This window comes from Chenopodium quinoa, unplaced genomic scaffold (assembly GCF_001683475.1).
Source record: "Chenopodium quinoa cultivar QQ74 unplaced genomic scaffold, ASM168347v1, whole genome shotgun sequence".
Lineage (NCBI taxonomy): Eukaryota > Viridiplantae > Streptophyta > Magnoliopsida > Caryophyllales > Amaranthaceae > Chenopodium > Chenopodium quinoa.
The window spans coordinates 11,468,510-11,480,730 of NW_018744239.1; positions in this window are offsets into that span (position 1 = coordinate 11,468,510).

Below are 12,221 nucleotides of genomic sequence, written 5' to 3' on the forward strand. Positions count from 1 at the left end.
GTATGCGTTTAACAAGGATAACCAGTTTATCCTTAAAGAAATCAAGGGACGGATCTCAATTGAGAAGCCGGTCCCCATGAAGGGTTCTGCAAACAACCGGAACCAAGATAAATTCTGTGCTTATCATGATGATGTTGGTCATCACACCAATGACTGCATCAGTCTCATGCGGTATCTGGACCGCCTGGCTGAGCAAGGTGATCTTGACACTTATGTCAAGAAATCTACGGGGAACACTTCCTCAAAAAAGCAGTCGGCCAAAAAGAATCAACAGGCCGACAGCTCTGATACAGATGATGCAGTCGTCTACACCATTGCAGGCGGATTCTCAGGAGTCGGCCCCACTATTAGGGGCAACAAAGACAATATCAGGCGGTTAGACGTAAATTCCGTTCACCAAGAACGGCCGTCCAAATATTCATTTCCTGAGATTGTCATCACTGAAGAAGATCTAGGAGGGGTAAGAGGGCCGCATGACGACCCTATCGTCATTGAATGTAAGGTGGCCAACCAGAGAGTTGGCCGAATCCTCATAGATACCGGAAGCTCCTTAGATCTCATCAGTAGCAAATGTCTGTCTAAACTAAAATATCAGACTGATTGCATACATCCGGCCTCCCACCCTTTAGTAGGGTTTGGAGGAGGAGTCGTCCACCCACTGGGACGAGTGGATTTACCCATCCGCCTGGGTGAAAAAGGGGAAGGACGACACATGGTAGTCCGGTTCTTGGTAGTAGAAGAACTCTCGGCCTACAACATGATTCTGGGTCGACCAACCGTGAATAATTCCAAGGCTGTTATAATCCCATCTCTTATGTTGCTCAAGTTTGAGAGGGATAATGGAACAGTTGGCTCCCTAAGGGGAGATCAGAGGATGGCCCGAGAGTGCTATCTCTCGGATATCAAGCCCACTGTTATGGCCACTGGGTCAAGCGGTGAAAAAACAGACCTTGACAATGTCAAGGACAGTGCGCCTGTTCAAGAAGCAGGCGGCAAGAAGAGAAAGGCATCCCAGACAGGGGCCGCAAGAAAAGAAAGAAAATAGCAATCAGTGGCAGAGGAGCGGTCGGATGAGTTCCGCCCTCAGCCGGCTGGTGAGCATGCGGACCTGATCTTAGACGACTCACGTCCTGACCGAACAGTCAAAGTTGGGACGACTGCTCTTAGAGACCTTGGTGACGACTTTCACAAACTATTGAAAGAATTCAAGGACATCTTTTCATTCGAAGTCCATGAAATGCCAGGCATTAGTCCTGATCTGGCGGTACATAAACTGGCCGTGGATCCGAAAAAGAAGCCGGTACGGCAAAAGAAGCGGAACCATGGCGAAGAAAGAAGTCAGGCGGCAGCCGCCGAAGTTAAAAAATTACTTGATGCAGGGTTCATTCGGCAATGTTACTTCCCAGACTGGTTTGCAAATGTGGTGCTTGTTAAAAAGCCGAATGGCACCTGGCGAATGTGTGTAGACTACACAGACTTAAACAAGGCGTGCCCCAAAGACAGTTACCCTCTGCCTAAAATTGATAACCTGGTCAACTCAACAGCCGGCCATGCTTTGATGAGCTTTATGGACGCCTATTCTGGTTTCCATCAAATTCCTTTATGGAAGAAAGATCAGGAGAAGACGGCCTTCGTCACTGATCAGGGGTTATACTGTTACACGGTCATGCCGTTTGGTCTTAAGAATGCCCCGGCTACCTTCCAGCGAATGATAAACACTGTGTTCTTTGATCAGATTGGGAGAAACGTCGAGGCATACATTGATGATATGATTGTCAAGACTAAACTTCAGAAAGATCATCTGTCGGACCTCCGAGAAACTTTCGCCACACTCAGGCGGCACCATGTCATGCTCAATCCCAAGAAATGTGTATTTGGAGTTGAGTCTGGGAAATTTCTCGGATTCCTTATCAATCAGAGAGGAATAGAGGCAAACCCTGAGAAGGTGCAGGCGGTCATTGACATGCAGTCGCCTCGTACCATCCGAGAGGTTCAGAAGTTAACAGGTTGTCTGGCGGCCTTGGGAAGATTTCTAAGCCGATCAGGCGACAAATGCCTATACTTTTTCCAGGCAATTAAGAAAAAGGCAAGGTTTGAATGGGGGCCGGATGCTGAGGTCGCCTTCCAGAAATTGAAAGTTCACTTGCATTCCTTGCCGAGGCTGGTCAGCCCTTTGCCCAAAGAAGTACTCTACATGTACCTGGCCATCACTGATCATGCGTTAAGCGCTGTTCTCCTTGCTGAAAGAGACGACTGTCAGCTCCCGGTCTACTTTGTCAGTCACGTACTGAAAAATGCCGAGTTGAGGTATCCCCTAGTGGAGAAATTTGGTCTTGCACTCTTCATGGCTGTTAAAAAATTGAAGCCCTACTTTTTGGCACATGCAGTTGTCGTGTATACAGACCAACCTATCAAGCGGCCACTTACCATCATGGAGTCGTCAGGCCGAATGATCAAATGGGCCATAGAAATACAGAGCCTCGAAGTTACTTTCGAGCCTAGAAAAGCAGTGAAGGGGCAAGCCTTTGCTGACTTTATTGTTGAGATGACTCGTCCTCCTGACTCTCAAGTTCCAGACCAAGTATGGAAGGTATATGTGGACGGAAGCTCTACTTCAAACGGTTGTGGAGCAGGCGTCATATGTCAGTCGCCAGAGGGCGACAGGTACGAGTATGCTCTACGCTTCAGTTTTCAGGCTTCAAACAATGAGGCAGAATATGAAGCTTTACTAGCCGGGATCCGCATGTGCAAGGCGGCAGGGGCAAGAAAAATAGACGCCTGTTTCGATTCACAATTGATAGTGAGTCAGTACAATGGCGAATACGAAGCAACCCATCCGGCCATGATCAAGTATTTACAGGCGGTCCGACAAGCAGTCGGCTCCCTTGAAGATTTCCATCTGATCCAAGTGCCGAGATCAGAAAACAACCAGGCGGATGCACTGTCAAAATTAGCATCATCCGCCTCCTCTGATACTCCTCGAACTGTTTTTTGGGAAGTAATGGAGAAGAGAAGCATCGAGGAAAACCCTATTGGAATCCTAGAAAGAAGCTCAACCTGGATGGATTCAATCAGGGCATATCTGACAAACGGTACACTGCCGGATGATCCTCAACAGGCGACAGCACTGAAAAAACGAGCCACCTGTTTTGAAATGATAAAGGGAGAACTTCACAAAAGGGGGTACCTTCAACCCTTCTTAAAGTGTGTTACTCCAGAAAAGGGACGAGAGATACTAGACGATCTTCACTCTGGTTACTGTGCTTCTCATATAGGCGGTAGGACGCTTGCTCAAAGGGCAAGGCGGCAGGGCTACTTTTGGCCTACTTTGGAAGCATATGCAATGGAGATGGTGAAAAAATGTGACAAGTGCCAAAGGTTTGGCAAACTAATTCACCGTCCGGCTACTGACCTCACTACCATTCACAGCCCACTACCGTTTGCTAAGTGGGGCATGGACATTCTGGGTCCATATACGCCTGCTACAGGCGGAAGGAGGTACATACTTGTTGCCGTTGACTACTTCACTAAATGGGTAGAGAAGGAGGCTGTAAAGGGAATCAAGACGAAAGATGTAATTTCATTCATTTGGAAAAATGTCATCACTTGGTTCGGGGTTCCCATGTCTATGGTTTTTGATAATGGTCCCCAATTTGAGACGCCTGTTCTCAAAAGCTGGTTGGGTGACCAAGGAATTGCAAACTACTTTGCATCTGTCGGCCGTCCATAAGCAAACGGCCAAATAGAAGCCTTTAATAAAATCATCTCTGACGGTCTCAAGAAAAAGATTGAACGAGCAGGCGGCCTATGGGCGGATGAACTACCACATGTTCTCTGGGCCATTAGGACGACTGAAAAAGGGGCGACTGGAGAAACTCCATTCCTCCTAACTTACGGTGCGGAAGCTGTTCTTCCAATAGAACACTACGAGCCGACTCTTCGAGTAATGCTATATGACGAAGAGGCAAACTGGGAAGCCATGCGCCTGGCATTAGACTCACTTCCTGAAAAGAGGGGCAATGCTGTTTTGCGCCATGAAATCTATCGCCTGAGAATGACTAGATCATACAACAAAAAAGTACACAGGCGTCCACTCAAAGTAGGGGACTTTGTACTTAGAAAAATGGAAGCAGTTGGTAGGGCTAATGAGTCTGGCAAACTAACTCCCAACTGGGAAGGACCCTACCGAATCTATGAGGAAGTCAGGGACGGTACCTACCGTCTGGAATCACCAGACGGACAATCGTTGCCTCGAACTTGGAATGTAGATAATCTTAAGAAATATTTCTTTTGAATGATGTAAATAGTCAAGAGCTACTTAATAAAAGTTTGCACTTACTATTCAATTTTGTACTAAGAGGGGCACGCCTACTAACAAATAGTCGGCTACTCTCCATGTTTAATTTTTATTACTTAAAGAGGGGCATGCCGTCTGTACCTTTACAGTCGGCTACTCTCCATTGAGTATTTTTACTCTCTTCAGAGGGGCATGCCGTCTGTACCTTTACAGTCGGCTACTCTCCATTGAGTTTTTCACTCTATCTTCAGAGGGGCATGCCGTCTATACCTTTACAGTCGGCTACTCTCCATTGAGTTTTTCACTCTATCTTCAGAGGGGCATGCCGTCTGTACCTTTACAGTCGGCTACTCTCCATTGAGAATTTTACTCACAATAGGGGCATGTCGTCTGGACATATAGTCGGCTACTCTCCATAAGAAGATGGCCGACTGGTTCCAAACACATAGCCACCCCCCTAATACTTAGCTAAAAAGATTAGGGCCTGGCCGACCCTGTGCCTAACAGGCGGCTACCCTCCTTTTACTTAGCACCTACGTTCACCAAGAACTTACCAAGGTCACAGGCTGAATGATCAGACCAGGCGCCAAGCCAATTGATCAAATCTACAAAACTAATACGACCTGTCCCAACAACATGGCAGGCGTCCGGCGGCATCCATCCGGATGAAATTCGTCGCAGAGAGCAGCTCCCTTTTGGGTGGAACATTGATCTATAAACTAATTACACGGCACCTATACGACTGTCCCCAAGGGCAACCACGTAGCCGTTTTTGAGACAAGGATAACTCTATCACTAACCAAACCAGTGGTAGCAGTTGACATCTGAGTCAGATAACCGCCTGTATTACTTGGGATAAATGCAGGGGGTACCTCTTGAGTTAATAGCCAACAAACATTGGCGAATCAAGGGGTCTAGCCGGCCGCCGCCGCCTGGTACCTCTACTACTCAATCAAGAGTGACGGCGACTGAGTAACTCCAACGTTAACTCATAGTCACTCCCTCAAATTTGGTATGGAACCTAAAAGATTTGAGTAGACCGCCTGTTTTTTGGCAAACAGGGGCACTCAAACCACTATTCCTACTAGGTAACCTATTGAGTTAATAGCCAACAAACATTGGCGAATCAAGGGGATCATCCGGCCTCCGCCGCCTGGTACCTCTACTACTCAATCTAGAGTGTGACGGAGACTAAGTAACTCCTATGTTAACTTATAGTCACTCCCTCAAACTTAGTATGGAGCCTAAAAGGTATGAGTCGTCCGCCTGTTTTTAACAAACAGGGGCTCTCAACCACTACTCCTGCTAGGTTAACAAATTATGAGTTAAAAGCCAACATTGGCGAATAAAGGGAAACAACCGGTACCCGCCGCTTGTTATCTCTACTACTCAGTTCCTTGGCGACTAGGTAACACTCATGTTTACTTGGTCAGACCACTTTCCTACTTGGTTAAATTTACAAATGACAGGACCGCCTGCCTAAAAAGGGTCCAGACAAAATAGTTCGAATACCGATTGGATAAAAGGCCGACTGATCGTCTATCCTGGAAACAGACAACCAGTCGTCCAGGGGCATAGGCGGCGTACTAACTATCCGTACCTGTCTGCAACTATCGGCCATGTAAAACAGTCGGTCTAGTGAACAATTGGATATTAGAATATGGAATACTTAGACAAATTTGAAGCAAAAACAAATATTCATTAAAAAGAAGCCGGCCATTAAAGACCGGCAAAATATTCAAAGCCCCGTCCCCCTGGCCGGGTAAATACAAAACAAACGGCACGCAGGCCGTGGAAAGAATACATAAAGCTTAAGAAGGGGGCAGATCTTCAATATTAGCAGCTGCCGCCTGGTCAACACTCTTCTTGCTGGACTCGGCTTCAGCTGCATCCTTTTTTGATGCCTTACCCCCAAGCGGCACAAGCGCCACTACCGGCTCCTCCTCCTCCAACGCCTCTTCCTCAGCAGCCGCCAGGATCTCTTGATTATATGTATCAGAACATTGGCGGTACGTTCTTTCCCAAGAGGAAAAGTCGGCACTGGGGAAGAGGCGGCCCCAAGTCATGCGCTGGATTTGAGCGGAGTCTTCCATCATCTCCCGGACCAGCTCTTTCTTCTCTTGCTCGGCCTTTTCCGAGAGCTCCTGAGTAAGACTCTTCTCCTGGGTCACCAGGCGTTCCTTTACGTTGGCCAAGGATTTCTCCAAGGCTTCGTAAGAGTACATTTTTAGGCGAAGAGGTTTCAGCTCGGCCTTGAGGTTTGTGATGGTCGCCTCCAGCTCGTCATTTTTCTTCTGGGCCGCCTCTAACTGAGCCCGAACAGCGGCGGTAGCCTGCGCCTGATAATAAAGAATATCAATGGTCAGAACTTCATTTTGGGCAATTTGAAACATTGCCTTATCACAGTCAGAGGCGACCATAGCTTTTGCAGCCTTTACCTCTTTGTTCTTCCGATCAAGCGGCTTGCGAAGGCCGTTCACTCGGAGCAGGGCCTAAGTACAAAGAAACAGGCGTCAGTTTCCAAACAAAAAATAAAACAGGCGTCCAGAAATTCAAATACTCAAAAATATGCTAAGTATACCTCAGCAAGGACCCCTGCAATCCCGTCTAGGTCAAGGGTGCCGACACCCCTGACCGCCTCCCTTTCAGCTGGAGGAACTGCCCTGATCATAGACTTGGCCATCTCTACCAAGTCAGGCTCCTGAGGGCCGGCTGCATCAAGCATAAACAAACGGATTAGACCTAGTAAAAAAGGGAGCGAGTCTAAAATTTACAAGGACAACTTCTTACTTCTAGGCGGCCTAGTTGGAGTTTTAGAAGAAGTGGCCGGCTGTTTCTCAGCCGCCACATGTTTCCTGGCAGAACCAGGAGAGCTTCCAACAGTCGTCTTCCGGGCCTTGGGGTCCGGCTGTTGGGAAGATGAAGCTCTTGGAGCACCCGTCTAAAAAAGAAGAAAAAAAGTCAGTATATGCATAAACACAACTCCAAAAAGAGGGTGAAAGGTTCGGAGCTCACCAAGGGTGCCCCCTTCTTGGGGGAGTCGGTTGAAGCTTGTTGCATGATAGAGGCCCGCAACATGGCCGCCGCAGTCTTGGAGGCGGTGATTTTGCTCATGGCGTCAGCTGCAAAAACAAACAGCAAAGTTAATAAAAGATAACAACAAATGTATGGAACAACAGAGTATTCGACAGGCCGACTACCTCTTGAGCACCGACTGCTGAGGCCACAGGCGGCCAAAAAGTACTCGTCATAGAGCCACTTGAAGCTCGGGACGCAGTGCTGGGGTACTTGCTCTCGTACCCCTGAAGTAGAGTCGACCCTCGACTCTACTTTAAAGAGTCCTTTATCAAGGATCTCTTTCTTAGCCTTAAGGGGAACAGGCGGCATGCTACGGCCGCCTGCAAGAAGGGGCGGATTCCTGTTCCACCTATTGAAGCGCTTGTTCAGCTCAATGTCTGAACTCTCAATGATGAGGAAGGTGCTCCGCCAGTCCTTCCACTTGTTTGCTTTACCTCTCGTCATGAGGTAGCCCCTGTGGCTTGTTAATTGATACCAGCCGTTACCGCCTGTCTTAGGGGTCCGGCTGAGATAGTTCATATGGGCGAAAGCCTCGAAGCTTGGCTCCACCCCGTGCAGTTCGCACCCGGCCACATAGCCGAGTACGTTTACCCAGGAGTTTGGGGCTAACTGCCATAACCCCAACTCATACCCATCCAAAATCCGCTGAACAGCCGGATGTAATGGGAAGCGTAGCCCTGCCTTGATGGCCGCCTCGTAGCAGCCAAAGCAGGCGCTATCATAACTGGAACCAGCCGGCCAGACGACTGTGTCTTCTGGATCCGGCACAAACACTAGAAAGTCGGGGCCCATGGTGTGGTTTGCAATAAAGCTCTCCACTTTTTCTTGCATGGCTGTGATCCGGCCCCGAGGTACTGTGCAGTAATAGGGGGTGTTTAGCTCTCGGTGAGAGGCGGATGGCTCCGCCCAATTGTCCCCCTTCTCAACTGCGTGAGAAAGTCTCGCCTCTTGCAGGCGGCTGTTTTTCTCTTCTGTACCCAAAGAAGCATGGCCAGAAGAGCTTGACTCGGAATCGTCCTCTGACGAGTCCGAAGAGGACGACTCCTCCCCTCTCCCGGAGGGGCCCGCCTCCTCTCTTTGAAAAGAAGCAGAATTGTTAACTGTTAAATGGGAAGGGGTCACTATGACTCCCCCCACAGAATTGCCGGCATTCAGGCCGCCCTGTTTCACTTCCACATCTGGCGCCTGGTCAGATGTTTCACTAAGCGGCACCCTGTGGGAGGAGCCGTCTGAATTTGAGATCCTAGCAGTCTTTTTCGTTCTGGCCATCCTGCTCTGCATAGACACAGATACAGTCGGACTTTGTATAAAGGGCAAAGATGGGTCCGGAAAAGGGCAGGCGGCACTCCTAGTCCTAGATTCAGCCGTCCCCGGTGACCGGCTGATCACTAACCTAGGTCGTGTCGTGTGATTCCGTGGTGCCATTTCAAAAAATAAAAAGAAAATTAAGAGTAAGAGAACTGAGTTACCTGAACGAGTGACGGTTGATGAAGTTCTGAAAATCCTGTGCAGTCGGCTTGTCAGAACAGGCGGTAGGCAGAAAAGGTCCGAAATGTCAGAGCAAGTTCAGGGGTCCGAATGTTCTCAAAGTGTGAAAATGACTCAAGACAATCCTCCCTTATATAGGCAAAGTGAGAAGGCGAAGGGTCACTTTTAGAATTCAAAATTTGGGCGGGAAAATCTCTCGTCCTTTCGCCGACTGACACCTGTAGAAGGTCGCCGCCTGTTACAGTGCGACACCTGTCACAGGTAACACGTGACCAATCACGTGCCACCAGTGAGGGGCAAATGATTAGGGGATTTTGCTCCTCCAATCGGAATGCGCCACGTGGACCAATCAGGTCCTGCCAAGTGCCCCCCAGTTGGAACTGTCAGGGCTTGCCACGTGGCACGCGCTTATTCGTCCACCTTGGACCTGTTATGTCATGACATGTGGCATACTCCATGCCTAATGGAGAAACCGGCCACCCAGGCCCAACTTCCGAGGGAAGCCCAATCGGCCCTAGGTTAACCTAAACCTAGGATGGGCACGTTTCCCAAGGTTATAAATACCTCCCTTAATCCTCATTAAGGGGGATTACGAACACATTACGAAAAAACACATTAATTACACACAGTAATAACCGGCTGATCTCGCTAACAAAGCAGATTACCTACATTAAACACTCTCACCTAGAGAGACCCAATCACTTTAATTTCCGCATTAATTACTCCTTAATCAAGTACTAACTTGACCGTTGGAGGCGGAGCTCCCAGGAGTCTCCGTTATTTTGCAGGTACAGGCGTCCGGTTCCAGTCTCGGAATTGTAACTCTCCCGCAGGACATCAGAAAACCCCGAAACACTTGTCTTATAGTATAGTATAGTATATAGATAGATAGATTTCAGAGAGAGAGGACATCATAGAATCAACCAACAAACGCATTTAATTTTCCTTTAAGCTTAGTTTGCTTTATCGCTTACTTAATTTTCCCTTAACTTAGTAGCCAAGTGATAGTTTAGTTTACTTAGCATGTATTAAAGATCGTTTGTTTGTTCAAATTGTATGGAAATGGAGGTAATTTTTCCTTCTCCTTGTACCATTATAGCCCTGATTTTATCTTTTATTTAACGGAAATCGTATGCATCTTTCGTCATATGATTGTCTATTCATTTTTTTAGCGATCCAACTTTTCTAAACATTTTCAAGGATAACTTCTTTACTATTTTTTTCCGTGTTATGTTAGTGAGGTTATCACTTTGAAACCAGTACACAATAGGGGCAAACCTTTAATACTCTAGAACAAGATAAGGTATTTGACTTGTTCATAAAGAATAATATTTACCTCAATAGACATATAAATAAAAACATAATATCAATTCCTTTTTCAACAACTGATGTTTATCTAGCAAAATGTAATACTCTTTATTGCTATAATTTCGAAAGGCCATCTCTTTGGAAGTTACCATGAAACTAGATTGAAAAGAATATTACTCCCTCCGTGTTTTAATAAGTTCGAGACACAACGTTGACCATTATTTATCTAATTATATGTTAGTAAAATTATAGAAAATTTGATAGTGAAAAAAAAAATCAAAGTGTAACACTTATTAAAATACGGAGGGAGTACAATGCACCAACAATACATTTTAGCCTTGATTAGGTGAGATTTCCTTCGAAAAGGATGGGTGCGCCTTAATATCGATGGTGCTTCGAAAGGGAATCCGGGTCCAGCTGGAGCAGGTGGAGTATCATGGTCATAGAGGAGAAATCCATGAACTTTTTGCTATGAATTGTGGAGTATGTTCTTGCACAAAAGCCGAATTACTAGCTGCTTTGCGAGGTCTTGCCATAGCTTGGAACGGTGGTCATCGCAAAGTTCAGGTTACTATTGATTCAGAGACTGTCCTCCGACTACCGGTGGACCCTATACCGACCACCTCTCCTTTTATTCACTTGATTCGCAAATGCAAGCTCTTGATTACACGACGTGATTGAGAGATTACGATTAGTCATAGCCACAGAGAGGCTAACCAAGTTGCTGACTGGTTAGCTAATTATGGGGTGACATCCAATAAAAAATTAGTCATTTTTGAGGCGATCCCGAAAGGTCTTCAAGCCGTTTTATTGGAGGACCTTAGGTGTGTTTCTGGGCCTAGAATGGTTTTGAACAATGCACCATGATTGCTAAATGGTGCTTAGGTCTAGTAGTTAGTAGTTTGTTTATTTTCTATTGGTTGTTTGTTTTTGTTCTTTAGTTCGTTTGTTCTTCCTTTTTTGGGATTTGCCCCACGTTTTCACCAAAAAAAGAAATTAAAATAAAATGAATGAGCTTAGTTATGCTTACTACCATCTATTCCTTTTTGTATTTTTTTTTTCTTTTTGCTTATATTGCATTGAATTTTGTTTGAATCGCTGATTATGTTTAAATCGCCGATTCTATTTGAGCTGTACTACCATCTATGTACTATAGTGTTGTAATTGTTGTCCACTTGCTCTTCATCTTTTACGTTATAATTTCCTATTGTAGATTGGTCTTTTATTTCAATATGCTATTGGGAATTCGGGCTCCACAGAGTTGTAACCGAAACAATTATTTTAGATAACATGATCTTTAACTATATCTAATTACGGAACTTAGATTCACAAAATTTTGAAAAGTCATATCTGCTTGCATAAATTAGTTACATAATTAGTTAGAACTAACTACTTGAAAAAGGTAAAGAACATATAAGATTATTGTTTGGCTTACTTTTTCCTAGACTGTCCACCATTCACCGAGTGCAACGATGTGATTCTCTCATGATCCATCTTAATGCTGTCTCCTAATCTATAATATTCTTCCAAGTTATATACTCCATTTATAACTTTTCCCACTTGTTTTTTAATAATTTTTTTTATAATTATTTTTGATCACATCTCTTATCAAACTGTTGTTGGACCTTTATAATAACCTTATCATACCAACAATTTTGCAGAAAAAGACTGCGTAATTTATTCCATGCATGGACCTGTTTAGTACCAACATTACAAAATATCCTACAGTAGTTGTTCCATTAGTCCAAGTTGCTTTTATCCCTTTACTATCTCATTAATCTAGAGACAAGCAATTCATAAGAAAAGGAACTTTAAAAGAAGCAGGCAAATTTCAACCCAAACTGACCTGAAGTGATGGAACTCAATAAGAAGCATTTACAACCTAGATTGAACATGACCAAACCCAACAACGACTTTTGTTTATGATCTACCTGATTTGAACACGAGAAATATGTAATATAAATGAACCGACTAGTTTAAAGACTTGACTTAATACTCTGCAAGACATATTTTGACTTGAAATTACTTGACCTGATCAAAACTGACCCAA